The sequence below is a fragment of the Sciurus carolinensis genome, chromosome 6, assembly GCF_902686445.1.
Source record: "Sciurus carolinensis chromosome 6, mSciCar1.2, whole genome shotgun sequence".
NCBI classification, from domain to species: domain Eukaryota; kingdom Metazoa; phylum Chordata; class Mammalia; order Rodentia; family Sciuridae; genus Sciurus; species Sciurus carolinensis.
In genome coordinates this window covers 73,964,754-73,986,784 of record NC_062218.1, presented here as the reverse complement: position 1 = coordinate 73,986,784, position 22,031 = coordinate 73,964,754, and the positions used below count along the sequence as shown (strand labels likewise).

Below are 22,031 nucleotides of genomic sequence, written 5' to 3'. Positions count from 1 at the left end.
AAATAGAGATTGTTCCAGCAAGGCTCAACAACATAATTCTATAACCAGAGTTTAGCTACTTTTTATAACTTCAATAAGACAAATAGTAGACAAACATTAGAGTTTCTAGCTCTCACTTTTAGATCTCTCTTGACCTTTTTCATTCACTTCCAGGTGACATCTCTAATACACTATTTCCATAGGCCTACTTGTTATGGTTTACATATGATGTGTCCCCCAAAAGCTCATGTGTGAAACAATTTAAGAAAGTAAAGAGGTAAAATGATTGAGTTATAAGAGTCTTAATCAGTGCATTAATACCCTGATAAGAATTAACGGGGTGGCAACCCTAGGCAGGGAGGGTGTGGTGAGAAGAGGTGAGTCACTGGGGGAGTACTTCTGGAGTATATATTTTATCCCTGGAGTTGAGTATCTCTCTCTGCTTTCATGATGCCACATCCTGAGCTGCTTTCCTCTGCTGCACACTTTCACCATACTTTCTACCACACTTTAGGCCCTGAGGAATGGAGCTGGCCAACTATAGACTGAGACCTCTATAACCATGAGCCCCCAAATAAACTTTTCCTCCTCTAATTGTTCTTGTCCAGTCTTTTGGTCACAATAGCAAAAAAGCTAACAAAACATTACATCTCATCAAGTTGACTAATGATTGCCATTCAAGTATTGGTTGTAACAGTTCAGCATGTTATCCCTACGACATGTATTTCCATTGAATACAATCATTCCTTAAGACCCCAAAGACTGGATATTAGAAATTCAGACAGTTACTAAATAATGAGAACAATTTTTAGTTCCCAAAGAGCTTCAGATTTGTGTTCAAAGTGACTACCTAGTCAATATACCAGTGACAACTTCTACCACAGTAGAAGTTGCTGGATTTTTTAGATGATGCTTCACCAGAAATGAATGGTAGACATTTGTTAGAGTGGCTCAATTATAATTATAGAACTGCTAAATGATAATAAATTCCACTTAGGGAATGGCTCCATTCCTTCTCCAAAGCAATATTGTCATAATGCAATTTCCTGGGAATGAGGGAAGAAATGGTGGAAAGTGCGCCTTCCCTCATGAACATACACATCTTACTAATTAAACCATGTGTTGTAATTTTATCTAAGCAAGCAGGAATGCACATAAAAGTGCCTAAATTGTACCACAAAAGCATGATCTAAAACATAAGCATGGAATAGAAGAGTAAATTATCACTAAGTGGAAGGTGATAACACCAGTAGTCCAAAATTCATAGTCAGCAAAACAGTGCTTACACAAACTAAGGCCCTAGGCATACCCTTCACCTGGGTTGCAGAACAGTATAGAGCCATGTATCACACACTGAAGAAGAGACAGACGATTCTGTAGAGAATTGTGACAACCAGTGAGGCAAGTAGTGAGAGTCACAACATAGCATTTTTAAAAGGGAGTCATTTGTGTCCATTGTAGTTGTAATCTAAAAGACAATACTGCTTTGAAAATTCTATACTTTCTGTGGCAATCTCTTCTCTCCTTCGAACTTCTTAAACCATTGTCACTCTGGGAATTTCACTGGAGATTTCCAGTAAGCCAGCTATAAAATCCAGAATTGTTCAAAGTTGTCACCACGAACTTGTATAGATTATCTAGAATTTGTCAATAATGTAAGAAGGTACCAGGTAGGAATGACTGCACCCTGAGACCAAACAGACCTAGTGGTCTGGCAGAACAGGTGGGCAGGTACTGGGGACATCTAAACAGCAGATACAATAAGAAGTCAGGTGACGAGTGAACACAGCTAGGAGCTTCATGATGAACTAGAGAGGGCTCCTGTGATCCACAAGTACCTTTTCCATGTGGTGTGGGGTGTGGCAGTGATATACCCAGATGCTAAATACTGGCCCTGTGCTCAAGTCTTCATGTGTGTTCACCTCTGAAGGCTATAGTGAGGAATTGAGAAAAAACACAGTGTATATTTAACAGGACAAAGACTGGGGAAATGATCTAGGGAAAAGAGATGGGAAAGAAGAGGGTAATTGTGAGAGTAAAGAAGAAGAAAGAAATGCCTGATAAAACTGAATCTTAATTCAGTAAGGTAAGGGTAAATTAAGTAGAACTATATTGAAAGGTCTATGGATAGTCTAAGCCTTTTTCCTTTAAAAAATATTGTTTCCTCTGAAATTCTGCAATGATGAGCTGATGTTTCTTACTTCTCTCATTTTCTCAGTCTAGAAGTCCTGTGAAAATAACAAAAGCCTGTTAGAACTATGTAAAATAGAAAATGATTAGACACTGTAGGTGAATGAAGGGCTCTTTTACCCTTTTTTTCTTTGCATTTCTAGCCCCTTTTTACTTCTTGATTCCTAACTATGATCTCTATGCTTGAAATACTGACTTGTTATATGAGGCATTAGTATGTCAATCTTGTTCATGTCCTCTACCAATTTTAGTTCTGAATTACAATGAATACTTTTAAATAAATCATGGGCATGTGGTTCTGCTACTTCTTCATGAGTTGGGATGTACCTGAATTAGCTCCTCCTTATGAAGTGTGATGCTAAAAGTAATAATAGTGGCTCACAAACTGAGCCATGAAAACAAACACATCATTTAAGGAAATTGAACCTTGTAAGGTTCTTGAATGTCAATGGTACGCATGGAGAGTGCTTCCTTTGTAAACAGATTTCTCAACATGCCTCACATGGGATATTCTGATGATATGTGAATGCTTACTAATAATCTGAGCATGGGGCACAGATGTTATACAAAGCTATATTTTCTTCAACAAACAATTATATAGTTTCTCTCATAAGGTATGCCCTATGCAAAGTCCAAGAACTTAAAAAAAAAAAAAAAGATACATGTAATCCCTACCCTCAAAAGATTCACAGTCTTATTTGGGTGATAAACCTACCTTCAAGTACTACACAGTGTGATAGACCATGGATAAATGTCAAAAATAGAAATGAAGTGAAGGAGCTATTGACTTCCTTGGATGATCAGGGACTATTTGTCCAAGGCGATGTCATTTGGGATCTATCTTCACAAGACAAATACTTGTTTCTAAGGTGAACAAAATCCAGAATGGTCTCCTGGAAGAAGAGGGTTCAGCTATAATCAGGATACGGTTAATATTTGGTAATCTATAGGTTGGTGTTGCTATGAAGGAGTGGTATAAGTGAGTGTGAAAACTTCATGATGCATGAAGTTTCTTATGTATCACTTTATCCTGTAGGTGACAGCAGGCCAGTATAGCTTCTTAGCCATCTTTGACAAACTTATCCAAAGAATAAAACAAAATTTTTAATTTTTTACCTAATTACTATCTTCACTTTTTACAAGTCTTTGTACACTTGATCACTCTCCAGAAATATGATCATAGCAGAGTAGCCCTAGACCTCTCATGAGAGATTTAGGCACTGAGAGAAAGATGCTCCATCCTACAAGAGGTCACTTATTTTATAACTGATTTGATTTCCAAAACCTGGCTAGTATTTTTCACTATACTTGAATGACATAGAAACCAACTGACCGGTAAAATATTTCCCAACTCTAGAAATATTCAGTAAAAGGGACTTTATCTTGCACATTCCAGGAAAACATAATAAAACTTTCATATAAGAATTTATAGCATGATTGATAGCATCACTTTTGTCTCATGAAATTCTCAGTATCATATGAAAGTTCAAAAGCAAATGAGAAGCCTTCACACTCTAGTAAATCCAGTCACCTTGCAAAGTAGAGTTTTATGGCTTTGCAGAATGATGGGGTAGCGGGAAGTGCAACGGTTTGAACTGGTTCCATGATATATCTCTGATATTTCACAGAATACCGTGAAAGACAAATTATCCTCATTTCCTGACCATTATTTGGTCAGAAGGTAAATTCAAAAAGTTTATTGAAGAACATAATTATTTTAACTATGTATTCAAAGAAATGAATTTCTTTTTAAGTTATATACACAAATAATGGTTTTATTTTTGTCACACTCTTGGCTGTTGTCTGTCAATGACTCATCCATATGTGAACTGAACCAAAGCATTGGGATGATATTGATAGTGAGAAGATCTGAGTTCCAGCTAGATTATAAACTTCTGGAATTGAAAATAAAATGAATACCAAGGAAAAAGCTAAAACCAGAACTTCACAAATCTCATAAATGATGAATTATTTTATTTTCAGTCTATAATCTGTTACTAAGTGCAAAAAAGTCATTATCAATATAACCCTAGTGAAAGTTTACAAAATGAAAATTTGTAAACTTTTCTGAAATGAAAATTGGCAGCAGAAATCACAGCATATCAATGATTTTCCTGCCTCAGTGCTCTTATATATTGATACACATTCTGATTTTTTGCATTTACTCTTTTTTTTTTAACTGCTCATATTTTTAATCAGTTCTTAATCTGAACACTCTACAGTAAATTTCTCCATTCTTCTCCTTTAGTTACTTGAAATTAAAGAGCTAGCTGTTGCAAATACTTTGTAAGGATTTTTTACTTCCTAAAACATATAACTGACAGTGGAAACAAGACAGGTGTTAAAGGTTATCACAATTATATTGATTTTCATTTTATTTCCATTAGTGACTTTTTTGTTAACTTATCAAATTATGCATTGTTACCTTGACCCATTTTTTAGATGTCTCAATGGATCTGAAAGGCAGTAATTTGGGACTTAAAATTTGAACTTTCAGTTGCTATATTTTTAGTACAACCTAAAGGTGTTCACAGGAAAATGTGAATCTAGACTAGATAATAAGAGTTGTTTCATAAAAGCACCCATGTTTCTGGTTCACAAATCTTTTCATCTTTAATTTTTCCTGCAATAATATTTTAGCTAATATTTTTAACTAATTACTTGCCCATGGACATTGGCTTATTTTTTTTAAAGTGGGTTTTCTAATTGTATCTCTCTGCTAAGCTGTAAGAAATATTTTTAAATTGTGTGTGCTAATTTAACTTTACAGTATAAATGTACACTTCTTTTTTTTTCACATTTCTTTATTATAATTTGCAGCGCAAAAGTTTCAGACAGTGTACATGGTATTCCAATTCCTAAAAGAAATTTTTGAGATTCAGGAATCATGAACCATGCCTAAGTTCTTGGAAACTATGTGTCTGCTATGGAGGCTGTTGGCTCCTGTGAATGGAAAAAAGTGCCACCGAGAATTTCAACCAACATGAAGCAACTGTTCCAAAGAATGTGGCTTAAGATTTTCAAAGACAAGTCAGACAGTTAATGCATGCAGCTGTACTAGAAGGTGACCAAGAATAAGAATAGATGAATCACATAACAAATGCATTATTACAAGGCAGGTTTGGGTTGTCAAGAGGAACTCAAGTTTTATATTGTTACCTGACAAGCATTTATATTTCAAGAGAAACAAATAGAGACAAAGAACAAATTTCAAAAATGAGCATCAGTAAATAAAGTAGTAGATAAACTGATACCCCCAAATCAAAGGAATTAGAGATTATCAAAGTTACCTTGACAACATGAAATACCTAAATCCTGTATGTTCTTTTAAGGATAGCACATATGACAATTTTAAATCACACTAAAATTCAACTACGAAATTCTTCCAGAATAAATTAGCTTCCAAAAATCAAACATTTTCAGAGAGCCTATAAAAAAAAGATAAGTGTGAAGTGTAGGCCTTCTGTGGAATCACCAAAATCTCTTAGCTCTTTATTCTTCTAAAAAGTTTCTCTACCGAAATATAATTTAGAGAACATGCAGAAAATAAATTTAGGATGGGCCAAAAAAGTAAGAGGCCTGAAGTTCCAATGACAATTTAGAGAATGTATATGTTATTCAACTTCAACCTATCTCCTTTTGGTGAATGCATCTCATTATTTCCTAAGGAAATGAGTCTTGACCAATATCATTGTGAATTACTTATATAAATTAAATATGCTACTTCTATAGAAAACTTTAGGTCAGCAGCAGATGTTGGTAAATTCCTACAGAAATGCATGCCCAGAGAATGTTTTTTTTTTTTTTTTTTAAATGGCAGAAATCTGCTAGCTATTCCTGCCTTATCTGCAACAGCTGAGCAATCTTTCAGTGCCACGCGGAGACGGAAAACTTGGCTCAGATATAGCGTGGACAAGCTTGCCTTAATCACATTGCTCTTTTACATGTGCACAAGGACATCAACATTGACAGTACAGAGTAAAGCAGCCATTTGCTGAAAACAACTGTCAACGTTGTCAAGTTTTTGGAACCTCTTATAATGTGATTTGTATGACAAATCTTGTGGCATTTTGTTTGTCAGCAACAGTAGTGAATTTCCATGTATCTGGAAAGGAAGGAGAACTGTTCAGAAGTGGATTGCGTTTCTTTACACAGACTGTATTAAAGGAAAACAGTTATTAATTTTTAAATGACAGATTTCAAATAGAACTAGAATTTTGAAGTGGAATTTCAGTTCAAATATCACATGAGAGTATGTCCCCCCTTTGGCTCAAACCTTGAAAATCTGCAATAGTCTCTCAATTTTCCTTTGTTGCTCTAAGTTTTGAAAACTGTTACTGTAAAATTATTAACCTCTCCTGAGGCCTGACTCTGCATCAGTAATTAGTAGAGTGCATTCTAAGTGATAATAGTAGGACCTGTCCTTTCCTCAAGAAATACGTGTGCATAACCATAAAGCTCATAAAAAATGGCTATACTAAGTAATCCATAATCTAGTGCACACTAGTGTTATTTAACAACGTTCCTATTAAGAAATGATGACAGAGACCTTATGGCTCATTACATAACAATATTTTCCTATTTCTTCTCTGAGATGCATCTTTTTTTTATACAGCTCTTCCTTAATGTGCTTCACTGGACTGTCCTCAGCCAAGGTCCTCCTCCATGTGGGTGGAGTTAGCTCGGACATGCTCATGCAACAGACCACGAATACTCCCTCTATGCAGATGCCAAAATGCCCTTGGATGTCTGATACTAGAATACTAACCCAGCCAAGAAAATCTCAGGTTCTTCACATCTACACTAGTTATGGTTTCTTTAGAACAGATTTGCCAAAATCTAATGAGAGAAATCTTTTTTATGCTTCCTTCCACATGGATCTGGTTAGAGAATTCCAGAAAAAATATTCCCTTATGATTCTTTTCCCCTGTCCTCAAAAGTATGCTCAACATAATATTTAGAATCACCCTCATAAATTAGGAACCTGATGGTGTTTTATTTAGCAGAATTGAAAATGATGAACAGAATTAAAACACACTCTTATCATTCAAAGTCAAATGCTTTGCTTCAAACCCATTATACACGGTTATCCCTCTTTTCTTTCTTCCTTTTATTTTTCTAGTAAAGTACTGGATAAGGTGCCCAGAGTAGCCTTAGAAATAGAATGCAAATTCTAAGTTCTAAAAAATAGAGTGCAAGCCACAGAATTAATTATAAATTTTCTAATAGCTGTACCAAAAGAGTAAACAGAAAGAGATAAAAAATAATTTCAATAATATATTTTTATTAACCTAGTAGATCCACAATGCAATATAAACAATATTAAAATTAGTAATAAGGTATTTTGCATTCCTCCTTCTTTCCTTTAAATCTTTGAAATATGGTCTGTGTTTTATACATATAGCTCATCTCAGACAGCAGGCACATTTCCAAATTCTATAGGCCCCTGTGACTAGCTGCTATCATACAGAACAGCAGAGTTCCAAAGGCTTCACTTCTAGTGCTGCTTTGTCCACATGCTTATATAACTTCAAGTAAATCTCTATTCTACTGAGTCTCAATTTCCCTGTCTTTTAATAAAAGGTTTTTAATGACTCCTTCCCTGTTTAATCTGTGGGTAGTTTGTGAAGAGCACATGGATAAACATATTCAAAAGTAGTTTGAAAATTAGAAAGTTCTCTACAGGCTAAAATTTCTGTTGCCATTTCCACTTTAGTTCCCCAGAATTCCTTCATTTTCCCTTTCTTAAAAAAATGTTTAAGTTTCTAACTGCTCTTTAAAATCATATTTGGAAACACTTGATGATTTTTTAAAAAAATTACTGCTAAATACTTACAGTGTTCATCTTCCCCTCCACTTAAGATCAATTTGCCTTCATAAAATTAGCTTACCTTTTCTGTGACAGTCACTGTTTCTAAAGACACATTCCATGGCTTTGACCTCCTCCCACCTTCTAATTGTAGTTTGATGACCCTGGGCTAGAACTCAGCTGTGTATCAAGGATGTATGGAGATTAAAAGGCAGGACTTCTGTACCTAGATTTATTTTAAATATTCAGCTTTTCCCTGTTTATAAAAATAATTAAAATTGATAAACATATGTATAGGTTTGAAATATATATACACCCCACCACCACCAATTCATGGTCCTCTTCTGCACCCTATCTGGTCTCCTTCTATCCTAAGTGACCTTAGCACCCTTCTTTTTTTAAATTATTATTTTATTTGTTCCTTTTAGTTATACATTGACATATTTATACAAACATGGAGTATGTCTTATTCTAATTCAATCTAAAGCAGTTCACAGGAAAACATGAATCTAGAGGAGAAAATAAAGTTTTGTGAACACAACCACTTTTCTAGGTCAAGTCTCTTTTCTTTCATCTTCTTTTTTTTTTAATTGTTTTTAGTTGTTGATGGACCTTTATTTTATTTCTTTATATGCAGTGCTGACAATCAAATCCAGTGTCTCACAAAAGTGAGGCAATCACTCTACCACTGAGCCACAACCCCAGTCCTCTTCCTTCATTTTTCCTCAAATGGTTTTTAGCTAACATTTTAGCTAATTACTTTCTCATGGGTAGAAAATTCTAACTCGTGATTCTATCGCTGCATTTATTTGAATTCTGAAAACCTTCTTTGCCATACAATGATTTTTACTGGCTATTTTCCTCCCAATTGTTTCAAATTCATGGCCATAGTGTTCCTTCTCTTCTTCCTGACTTCTTAACCTCTTCACCAAGTGTTTTTAGACTAATGCCCAATTGTAACTGCACCCTTTCCTTTCTCTACCCTTTCTCTTTTATTTACCTTGAACTCACTGCCTTGGAGACTCTAAGTTGGCTGTAACAAAAGAGCTTTGAACTTTTTGTTTCTTTACCAACAACTGCTGTCCTATCCCCTACAAGGATATAATTTTAAAGAACTTATACATTTAATGCATTGTCATAAAACATCTAAATGAATCTAGCAGAAAATATAAGTATCACTGGCTACCCAGTTTACCTACTATCCCAGCAAAACAGCAATCTCTCTGAATAGTGATCTAAACATTTTGGAGGTCTTAAAAGGCTTTTGAATAAGATTTTAATCACCATTTCCAGTGGTGTGTCTACATATCAGCTGCAGCCCTGCTGATTAGAGCATCAATACCAATTGATTTTTCTAACACATACTTGCAATGTCTATTGTATCTCATTGCACACTGTACACTATTGGTATTTAGCGAAAGCTAAGAGGGAAAAAAAATATTTTGTGCACAGAACACATGGGTCCAAGAGAGTTTCCTAATTCCCATGAGAATATAAGAATCAGGTACTCAATGTCACACTAAATGGTTTCTTACTGTTAATGTGTTTGGTGACCACAGCCTCAAATAATTCTCTTGTCCAGAGCCCAGGTTACTCAGCTGTATAATAACCTCTAAAGTCCTTCGCAAAGGACTCAGGATTCATGGCTTTAATTTTGCTACTGATAATATGAAAAGTATACTCCACACAGTACTGAGCAAGCATTCACTCTCAGCTCCTACTATAATGAAATTCTAATTGTTTCGAAAGTTTAGGAAGGATAAAATGGTTAATCTCCATGATGACAAAAGGAAGCCAGGAAAATAAAGTGACACACTTGAATGAACTGTGAGGAAATAAAGTGCACAACATGCGATAATGCCATGACTCCGTGTTATTGCGCATTTCTGGGCTGAAAAGATATGGCTTGATGGGTAATTTGTCATGCTGTGCAATAGAGAACAACAGTAAAGAGACTTCAGACAGAAGAAAATTACACAAATAGTAGGGTGGAAAGGTATAATTGAAGATGGCAAAAGATTGAAAGAAAGACATTTAAAATTACTGTACTGACCTACTAAATGCACTTGGGCGTGGAATCCTGGCCTCACAAGAAGAGGCATTAAATGACTGCGGGCTGTGACACTACTGCGGAGTAGTGCCAATCTCCTGAGCTCTCAGAGAAGAAAAACACCATGCACAGCCTGATGGAGCAGCCTCAACCTGCTTTCTTAATGAAAGGAGTCTGGGCTTCAGAAGGCAAACTTAGATAGGAAAAGTTTCCTGAACAAGTTTGTTTGTTAAAATTATAAATATATTTTCTCTAGTATTTTGTGGGTTTAACTAATTCCTTAATTTTCTGAGGTCAATAAACCTCTACATTACAACTGCAAAATCACTGTAATAGTTTTTTTAAATGAATCCATGCAAAAGAATTTTGCTTCTCACATCAGGTTACATTTCTTTAAGGTGAAAGCATCCTGGAGAGCAACAAGGCATTGTGCAAAGCACATCCAAAGCTCTGAGAACCAGGCAACACAAGCACTACCCTGCCTCTTCTGCAGGCTCATTAATCGTACAGAGCTCTGGGAAAGTCCCTTAACCTCAGGAAGTCCAGATCCCCTTCTCTGTATGAGGAAAAGCATACACCAGATACTTTCCAAAAACGTTTTTCTAGTCCAAAGATTCTACTGAAAACAGCAGATGCTCAAAAGAGCTTCTCCATAAAGGTTATTTGATTTTCCTTCCCGGTATTGCAAAGCAGGAAATGTCCCAAATAGGCTTCCTTTGCAATGACTCAAGTCATACTTTGTTCCCTTAAATTAAATACACCTCCTATCATGTTAAGATGTTTACATGGGAAACAAAAAGTTTGAGACATGAGTTCATTTCCATTTCTTACACATAATCATAATTTATCTTTATAAAGTTAATTCTTAATGGCAATAAAGAATTTAATGACTTTTTTAAAAAGAAAAACGAAGATGCTATCCTTGATGATAATACTAAGTGAAAAATGAAGTGGCAGCAGTTTTTCAGTTATCAATATTATTATCATGTCCACATTGCCCTGTAGCTTCTTCCAGGAAGGAGAAACTTCTAGGTTATAATACGTGTGATACTCCATGACCACTCAAAAATATCTTCCAAAGGGAAATATCTCAAGTACATTACAGGTAGGGCAAAAAAGTCATATCTATGATAAATGAAAACAGGATTTCCATTTTTAAAATATTTTGTCATTTGAAGAAAGGTAAGATAAATGAAATCTTAATAAAACCAGTCCTTCTAGATGACACTATAAGGAATAAGTAAGAGATATCAAACTTGTAAGGGTAAATAAATTCAGAAAAGGTCTAGGAAGACTACACAGGACAGATGTGTGACATACAATGGGAAAACATTGAGGTAAGCCTTAGCTTTAAAGGCACAGTAGACAATTATGCTTCCCTCAAAAGGATCTTAAAATCACAAATAGAATTCTGGGTTCAACTTCATCATCAGACATCATTATATTATCTTCTGTTCTTAAATTCTTTTTTTTTTTTCAAGTTAAATAGTTTGTGTGTGTGCGTGTGCATGTGTATTTGGCAGGGGTAGTGCTGGGATTAAACCCTGGGGCTTGTACATGCTGAGTACATCCTGTCCCATGAGCTACAAACCCCAGCCCTTTCAATACATTTCATGGTTCATATTTGCAAATCATAATGCTGACAATAAAGAGGAACAAATACAATTGGATGTGCAACTCTATCCAAAGACATCTTTTCATTAGTTCATTTCAGTATGTGACACTTTCAAGTGGAAAATGCATGATGGTAGAATCTAGCAAAATCTTTTCCCAATTTCCATGGTATGTGATTAGTTTATTACATATAACAAAGCAGACCTATATGTAATTTCTGATTAATATCAATAAAATAATTTATAGATTTCAATATAAAAATTCAAATATCATAAAACTAGAAAAAACATAAGAAAGTCACCTGAGCTGGAGTTTTATGCATTTAGGGTTAATCTTTTGAAGAATGTGTTGAGCCAAGACTCAGTCTCCAAAGACACAAAGACTTATTCATCCACCAAGCAAGAGTCTTGATGACATTTAAGGTCTTCTCCTGCTCTGGGATTGTACCATGTATGAAAATACATAATTGTGCTTGAGAAAATTCTATTCAAAATAGTTGGTCATATCAGAGTCAAACACTCAGAATTCTTGAGTCTCTGTTTTACAGGTTATTTATAGAAATCTACTCAGGGTCATGGAAGTTATTATTATTATTATTATCAATATACAAATGACCAGATCCAAATGCTGAAAATTATTAAAGTTATAAAAAATTTCACTTTCATTTATACATTCAATGAATATTTATTAACTATCTACTATGTTCCAGATACTGTGCTAAGTATTAGAAATAGGGAGGATTAAACAGATATGAACCCCCACAGTGTCTAGTGGAGAAAATAAATAATAGAATGAGTAAGAACAAGAATGGTGACAGTTTAGATGGGACAAATGCAGGGAACCTGAGGCTACAGAAAGGACCTGTGAACCCTCCATGGGGAGATATGATGCAGCTAAGACCTAAGAATGAAAGGTAGCTATTTTGTGCACCGTGACTCTCACTTCTGTTTCTTGGCACATATCACCTTCACTCCTGCAATGCCCTTCCTTCCTTCTCACTGCTTCTCATCCTCTTGGGTTCAGTTTCACCTGCACGCTTCAAAGAATTCTTCCCTGAATCTTCCAAACTTGTACTAGTTTGGAGTAGAAGCTATTCCTTTCTTACTATTCACTGAACCATATGTAGCTGAATCCACTGGTCCAGCGTAATCTCAGTCTCTTGGACTAATAAAATCAAAGAAAATGTTTCTCAGAAGCGTCTGAGAAGGCTTTTCTAGCTCTTGATAGCTATCTCCCTCCTAACTACTGCTGAAACTGATCCACAGAGAGGGCAAACAACGAAAGGAAAACCAAGTCCAGACTACTGGATTAAACTAACCCTGAATCCACCCTCCCTCTGGACTTTCAGTGGAGTGAGGCAACAAATTTCCTTTTAACTAAAGCCATTTGAACTTGTGTTTTCTATTACCTGCAGAGAAGAGCATACAAATGGAAAGGATCCAAACTAAAAAGCTTCTTCTCAGCAAAAGAAGCAATAATGTGAAGAGAGAGCTTTACCACATGCACCTAAAATAAAGCATTAATCTCTAGGATATATAAAGAACTCAGAAAACTTAACACCAAAAATACAAATAACCCAGTCAATAAATGGGCTAAGGAACTGAACAGACACTTCACAGAAGAAGAAATATATTAGATCAAGAAATATATGAAAAAATGTTCAACATTTCTAGCAATTAGAAAAATGCAAATCAAAACTGCTCTAAGATTTCATCTCACTCCAATCAGGATGGCAATCATCAAGAATACAGGTAACAATAAAGTTAGCAAGGATGTGGGGGAAAAAGCACACTCATACATTGCTGGTGGGATGGCAAACTGGTGTAACCACTACCACTATAAAAAGCAGTATGGAGATTCCTCAGAAAACTTGGAATGGACCCACCATTTGACCCAGCTATTCCACTCCTCAGTTTATACTCAAAGGACTTAAATTCAGCATATGACAGTAACGCAGACACATCAATGTTTATTGCAGCTCAACTCACAATAGCTAAACTATGGAACCAATCTAGGTGCCCTTCAATAGATGAATGTACAAAGAAAATATGGTATATATATTCAATGGAATACTACTCAGCTTGAAAGAAGAGTGGAATTATGGCATTTGCTGGTAAATGTATGGGGTTGGAGAATATATGCTAACCAAAATAAGCCAAACCCAAAAAACCAAAGGCCAAATGTTTCTCTGATATGTGGACACTAATTCACAATAAGAGGTGAGGGAGCAAGGGAAGACTAGAGTTATTTTAGATTAGATAGGAGGAAGTGAAGGAAGGAGAAGGGATATGGGGCTAGGAGGGATAGTAGAATGAAACAGACATTATTACCTTATGTACATTAATGACTGCATGACCCATGTGATACTACAACATGTACAATCAGAAAAATGAGAAATTATATCCCATTTATGTATGCTATTTCAAAATGCATAAATGTATTATACTGTCATGTAAAACTAATTAGAACAAGTAAAAAATTTAAAAAAACATTATGGGTAGAAAAATGTGTCTTTTTCATCCAACACACTATTTAGCACAGAGTAGTTACTTAAAAAAAAAAAAGTTTCCTCAATAATTGAACTAGGTAATTCAAAGAAAAATCTGATGATGAAATTATGCATTTTATACCTCAATAAAATTGAAAACAATTTCAGTTTTTCAACCAGGATTTTTCAAAGCTATATTCAGAAAGTTTAACATTCTTTAGAGGCTTTCCTACACTATAAAGAAAATAAATATTGTCCTCTGTTGTTCTAAGCCTCCTTTTGGGGTGCCTTCCACCTTTCCCCACTATCTTCCTCATGCCAAAAAGCAGTCCCTCTCACTCTCCGGTGACCAGAGGCTTCCAATTTCTTTTCCCACCCCCTCTCAAAACACACTTTCCAGAAAGAGCTGATAAGACTAGTCACACTGAGGTCTAATGATTCATTGGAACCAAGTGTTATAATTTTTAGAGAGATTTGCAAAATCCAAAGATTTTAATCTCTAATTATGCCACTTTAGTTACCAGAAAGCAGATAAAGTGGGCATCTGAGGAGCTGACAGCTGACTTAGTGGACATAAAATAGCAGAAAGAGATAACTGATTTCCCTCTACACCAGCAACCCCAGATATTGTCATCCATGGCTAGCCCAACAGCATGACAAGGTCCTTCCTACTCTTATCCCATTTTCTTAAAAGCAGATATATCCAGTTACCAATGAACAATGTCCACCAAGGGATATTCCTACCTCTAAGAAGTTTTGGCTATAGACGTTATCGGTGACATAAGATTTAACACCATCTGTTCTGGATCCCATTTGGAACTAACATCACAATTATAGCAAGTATCTCTATTAGAAACACCTCTGACTCCAAATTCTATTAGCAAATTATAAAAATGCTTGGTTTTTTTACAAAGATGGGTAAATTCAGGATTCTTTGTTCTAGATCCTAAATACAGAGGAAAACTAAACTCTCAAATGAAGTAGATGTCCCTACATAAATTCTCCAGTCTAAAACAACCACAAACTGATTTGGCTATAGGTTTTTTTTTTTAAATCAGGTATTCCAGTACCACCTTCATTGCCAAACATAAAAGCATCCCATTGCACACCTCAACAGAATTACCTGTACATCCTTAATGTCTTTTCAAGTAATTTTATGCAGTCAGCACCCTATACATTAGGGAAAGAATGGACGCATGCCCTATAGATTTCTTATAAAAGCAATGCACCTTCATAATCAGACTCATTCCTTAATTTTGCTTACTTTTTTTATGCAGCTGCATTAATACTACATTGTCAGACAAAGACAAGGATGAACATGAGACATGAGACCTTAGTTTCAAAAAAAAGCAGAAGAAAACAATACAGCCTTCCACAGAGCAAGTGCTGAGTTTGTGAAAAAAACAGCTCCCATTTTATTAAATAATAGTGTTCCTGCAGGGATGTCTGAAGTACTTTGCAAGGCTAATTAGGACAGATCAATGTACACTTACCTCTCCAGAAGGTTGAAAGGTGTGTAGTGACTATGTGTCATTAAAAATTTACTTGACCATGGGCATCAGATGTCCATGAGAGAATGACCCTGGTGAGCACTCTAAGTTTCCATTTTACTCAAGTCATCTTCAATGATGAAAAATGCCATAGACACCATTGCTTTGATCCAGGCTCATAGCAGCTGATGTGCTATATATGTTTGAGAGGGTGGTATCAATTAACTACATTATCTATAAAGCCATACTTGCAATTACTACCACTTCACAATTTATCATTAACACATTTGGCAGATTTTTTCCAAAGTAACATTTATTTAAAGGTTAATCAAAATTCTTAGAACAGCATTTATTATAATGTGATTTTTGATAATTGACTAAATCAGTGGCTCTTAAGAAAACACCCTTGTCTCAGTCCTGCTCAGTATACACCACAGTGCCATTTGGGGAAAAGAAATACATATTAGAAATGTTCATTTCAGACCTCGTCATGGAAGATCATATATTAATGTAATCAGGTGGTACATTTACATGCTCATTAGTAATCCATCATTAGTCCAAATGCTCACTATTAGGAATAAATGTACAACGAGTTATTCAGAATACCCAGAAATAGTATTTCTTATTTAAACATTCAGAATAAGCTGACTGAAATAAGTGCACACCTTGAATTTGAACTTTCAAGGCACATCACAGAAGTCAATCAGTTATGTCAGGACACTCTTCCATAATAATCTCAATCATAAAATTCCCTGCCCCTCCCTAACATAGGAGATGGGGGTAGTTCAAACATAATGAATCTCTCTAATTCACTGTAACTGCAAAAATTCCTGATGAAATGTGTGTTTAAATTTTCTGCTTTAATACATAGCATGCCACTAAAACCACATTAGTTATGCTTTATGCTGTTTAATCATATGTCAAAATCTGTAAAATCTGTTCTTGCATGCTAAGGTAATTTAACTGCAATTAATCAATCAAGAAAATAAATAAAATACAATAAGTGCCAAATAATACAACTCCTTTAAAACAAACCACTATCTACACATTTGTTCTAAAAACTCTTACCAGCATCACAGAAGGAAAACACAATAAAATTTAGACTTTGTTGAATATTTCTCTCATTAATAGCTTGCTCTAAACTTACAAATGGTTTACAGGGGTCTTTGACATGATCTGGTTTTCCAGCAAAAATGTGAGCAACTTGAAAGTAAGGCTTATGTTTTTATGCTCTGAACCCAATACAGTGCATTATTTCTCATGAATAAGGTTCAGTTTGTTGAATAGAAGAATCAAGTGATTCAAATATCTACAAGGTAAATTATTTTGCCATAGAGGTCAAGACTTATAAGAGGAGCATACTTTTTCTTTTGGCAATAATTATACTTCATTGGTATTTAACCAGAGATAGTTATACCCTTCATTAATTCTTTCATTTTTTCTTACATCCATTTAAGAACCTATAGGGCAGGTTGGTAGATATGTTTGTATTTGTTCCTCCAAATGAAGATTTTTTTTCCAACTATGTAATTTAACAGTTGATGATTAGAGTTTTGGACTAAGACTAGGGAGAACAGTTATAAATCCTGGATCCTGCCAGCATGAATTTATTAAGCACCAACTGAAAAACCATGTTATGTTAGCAAATAAAAATACACTGGAGAAGTAAAAAAGATGCCCCGCCTTCTAGACTTTAAATCCAAGAAGGCATGTGCATGTCCATTCAGAAGCATCTCTGGGTACATGCAGCTCCATGCAGGGCACCAAAGAGGCAGAACAGTCAGGAAGTCTCCGTTCTTGTCAAGGGACTAACAAGAGAAATTGATGAGTGACTGTATATCAAGAAAAAGTCATGATATCACCGAAAAATTACAAACTAATTTCTATGGGAAACTCAAGAGAGAAAACTGAAGAATTCATGGAAGTCTTAAAGAAGCAAATAGCATAAAAATAGCTCCAGAATTTCCTAGATAAGATAAATCAGAGCATTCACTAGTGATGAGGGAATTGAAAGTAAGGGTTCAAAGTTTTCAGAATAAGTTGCTTATTCACTTGAGGATGACTTAACATAGTTGTTCTCATCAAATTAGTTCTGCTGACAAAAAATAATAACTTCTGAATAAACAACCTTCAAGTACAAAGAACTCTGAAGACTTTCCCTTCCAAGGTTCCTGATAGAAACTATTGGTGAGCTATCTCACAGCTGAAAGAATCCCAAGCACATCACAACAAAGGAGAGTTGCTCTTCCTGCCCACATAGCACCCACCTCATTGTCCATTGCTGTGCTTGGACCTTGGCCACATGTGTCTCCTGAACACTGGAAACATGACTAGTCCAAACTGAGTTGTGCTGTAACAGTAAAATGCACACTAGATTTCAAAGACTTTCAAAAAAGAATGCAAAATATTTCAATAACTTTGATATTAGCAATCTTGATATAATAGGTTTTTTTATATTATTGACTGGAATATAAATATTATTACATTATTTTCACACATGTCCTTTTACTATGAATACTGGAAAAATTCAAATTAGTTTTATGACTCACATTGTATTTCTATTGAACAGTGCTAGTCTAAAGGCATTGCAAAAAAAAAAAAAACTAACTTTAATATTATACCATACCATTCAGCAACGTGTCCTGATGCTTTAATATGATTCTTTGACATAAAACCTAACATAAAGAACCAATTCAATGCTGCTGCCCCAAATTTGTGAAAAACAAGAACATCTGTGCTGGTTCCTTGAGGTCTTCAGCCTCACTCTGATCTCATAATGGGGGCATCATTTCTTATGCCTCCCTTTTTCTCTGCCTGGCAGAAAGCATGAGCCTGAAATGCAAATTATTCAACTGCTGAATATGGCAGGGGGGGTCTTAGTTTTCTGGTTTAGTTTGACCTTGTCCCCTCTTTATTATTTGCTTCGGTTTTGCTTTTTAGATTTCCAATCAGTGAGATGCCACACTCTTCAGAGTTTGGGAAGACTTCTTTTGTCTGAGGCCTTCTTCCCTGTTACAAGTGTGAGCCATGATGTGCCTTTAGCAACACAGGCCAGTATGCACATTTGATATCACAAATGTTGAGCTGTCACTACCCATACCTGTTACCAAGGGTCAGCTGTGAAGTCATGCAAACAGCTGGAAGTAATAAGTCATTAAATCAAGCAGAGGTGAAAGCAACTATCAGAAATACCTAAAAATCAAGCAAGTAGTGGTTATTATCAGGTCTGATCCTATTTTTTGAAAACCACAGAGTGTAATGCAGGCATAGCAACGGCATCCAAATATCCAAGAAAACCTAGCAGAAACTGAGTCCCTTATCTAGAGAAGGGGATAATTTCTGTTAACTATGGAGTCACACTGGTCCCTGGGACTGAGTTCAGAGAAATGGCCTCCCCAGACCTAGTTAATCACACAGATTTCTGTTGAGAATGAGCAGTAGCACAAAGTTCAGCTATTGTAGCTGAGCCATTATATGCACCCATAAGGAAGAGAAAATTAAAGGCTTGAACATGCTTCCTGTTTCCACAGGGTGTGATCCAGGGACTGATAGGCTTGTCTGCAGGTGGGAGCATCAGTTTTGCTCAGTCGGACACAAGAAAAGAAAAGAGATGGGGCCTTTCTTTTTAAAAACTGGAGTTATATTGGTGCCTAAGGAGCTCTCATTCCCAAATTATTTAGGAAACTTACAAAAATAAAGCCTCTTCAGTGGCATCTGAAATCTATGAAAAAGGCAACTTGATTCCTGTTAATTTCTATCCCTCTCAAAAAAATGCTTATAACATTGTTTAGTAACATGGTTATACCTAACTGTCCAAGGAAAAGCATGGAATATGTGAAGTGTTATATAATCTGAGAACATCTATAATAACTGCATATTAAAGACACAAATAAGAATAATAAATAACAAATAATTTTCTCAAATTCAGAGAAAGAGATAGGAAAGGACATAAAAAAGACCATGTCATATAGAAATCCGTACCACTCACACAAACTAACAGAAGGCAAAAAAGAAGCATTCTAAGTCAACTATATTTTTGACATATTCTGTTATGTTTTCTTAGAAGGATGTTAAAGCATGCAGCACACAAACAACCAGTTTTTGTTTCAAAAAATCAAAAATAATAAAATGTTAAAGTGAAACATAGGACACAATTGGCCACAACAACAGAAGAATGAAAGTCCCAAGATCTAGTCAATAGTACATGACCCATTACATGTAAAATATCTAGAAATTTTTTTTAAAATGGGTCAAGAGCTCACCAATTCACAAACCAAAAAGGAGGAGGAGAAGGAAGAGGAGGAGGTGGAGATGTGAGTCCAAAGACAGAACTATGTGGCCGATTTCACAAATTATATTTGGTCATTTAAAATTGTCTACTTCCCTGATAAAGGTAAAGGACACAAACCAAAGCTGCCACACACACTTTGTGATTCTACCTGAACGAGACTCAGACAAGATTAAAAACTTCAAGAACATTTCCTTCCCAGTGAGTATTCCAGACTCAGACACCTTCTGAGTCCAGTGGTGTCTCTAAGGAGGTTCTCCTGGCATGGGCAAGAGAGGTTGCAGTTAAGAAAAAAGAATCAAAATATTTCTAGCCCATGTGTTGTAAGACATTTATTCATGGAGTTGTGAAATTTAGAAACAGTCTAATAAAATTTCTAAGACAACTGAGCTGCCACAATTTGACAAGAACCTAAATTCATATTGAGTGGCTTTTCTAGAGACTCCTACTCATATCAACAAAACCAAAATACAGATTTCCCCTAACATTCAGAGATAATTCTACTTAGTTCCTAGGAGGAAAAACACACTTATAACTTAAGAAAACTCACAATGTATGTCAATCTGTCAGCAAATTAGAATAAGTTGCAGTAACAGTGACAAAACCCACTGCACCCATGTTCATCCTCACATGCAAAGGCTATCTGAAAGCAAGTCTGAGGGAAGCTTTGACTGCTCCATGCTAATGGCAGAACAGGCCAGAGGTGAGCCAAAGCTGTGTAATATAGAATTCACTGATGTCTAAATTTGGAATGAATCTTCATACTTATGTTAGAACATGTTGTGGGAACATGAGATTCCTGATGCTTGATGCATACTTATTCTTACATAATGTGGGCCTCATACAGTTAAGGCATTTTATTGAGTCATGTGTAAGCAGGACACGTCACCGGTGTAGTGAAGGCAGAGTCAATCTGAACCATTCTGCTCCTCTGTTACCGCTGATCCTCAGTCAGAAGCATGACCTGACTGGAAAAATTTAGAGACGAGATTATTCGCAACATGAGGAATAGGAACAAGATATTTACTATTGCTTAGCAATGTGCTGTTTCTCAAAGGTTCATGTGGAGGAAGTTTGGTCTCTAGTGTGGCAAGAAAACTTTAAAAAAACTGGGGCCTAGTGCAAGATGATTAGGTCACAGGGCATAATTCATGTATGCATTAATACTGTCTTGAGGGGATAGGTCAGGTGTGATAAGAAGAGTGAATTAGCTCTCACAGGAGTGAGTTATTTAAGAAAAAAAAAAAAAAGTCTGTCCCATTCTTCAAGCAGTCAGTTTTCTTTTCACTTTTTTGTCATGTTGAAGATAATACTAAGACCCCAGAGGCAGGCTGTTTGGACCCTCCAGGTACTAGGATGAGGAGGCAAATAAACATTACTTTTTAAAATACCCAGTCTTAGGCATTTTGTTATAGTAACACGAAAGACAGTATTCCTCCATATGTGTACTATGCACTACTTCTTCTTGACTAAGGATTATTATGATATATTATAATAAGCTATTTAATTCTCTATGTCCTCTACAACATTGCACTTCTTTAAAAATATTTACTCTGAAATAATTAAAATAATAAAAAATGTGCAAATAATTGACAGATCCCGTGAACCCTTCACCCAGTCTCTGTTTCCATGTTAACATCTTACAAAACTGCGACATCCAAACCTGGAAATTGACATGGGTACAATCTATAGAACTTGTTCAGATGTCACCAGATATACATGCACTTATTTGTGTTTGTGTATGTGTGTAGATCTCTAAGCAATTTTATCATGTTGTAGTTTTAAGAAACCATTAGCCCGAACCAAACCCTTAACTACACCATCACCACAAGAATTCCTATGACTAGCCCTTTATGTCTTTACCCCTACCCCTTCCCCTGCCCTCTCCCTTGCCCATGGCAACCACTACCCTGTTCTCCATCTCTATAATTATGTTACCTCATAAGAGTTATATAAATGGCATCATTCAGTTATGTATCTTTTTTAGCTAGGTATTTTTCACTCAGCATAATTTCCTTGAGGTTCATGGAAGTTGTTGCCCATAACAACAGTTCATTATTCTTTATTGCTGAGTAGTATTCTACAGTGTAACTAAATCACAATCTATTTAATCATGCACTCAT

At 35.6% G+C, this 22,031-nt stretch overlaps 1 long non-coding RNA gene across 7 annotated transcripts in view; it reads right to left on the bottom strand.

Moving 5' to 3' along the window:
• Nucleotides 1-22,031, bottom strand: part of LOC124986527 (uncharacterized) — a 102,423-nt gene that overhangs the window by 72,030 nt on the left and 8,362 nt on the right. For 2 of the 7 annotated variants that reach the window (XR_007109023.1, XR_007109027.1), the window contains exons 3-4: nucleotides 20,736-20,876; nucleotides 17,888-17,970 (exon numbers count right to left, since the gene is read on the bottom strand). The exons of 4 other annotated variants lie outside the window; for them this stretch is intronic. This is a non-coding gene — a long non-coding RNA (uncharacterized LOC124986527). The remainder of the gene's footprint in view (nucleotides 1-17,887; nucleotides 17,971-20,735; nucleotides 20,877-22,031) is intronic. One more of the 7 variants, XR_007109025.1, reaches the window with a different exon arrangement.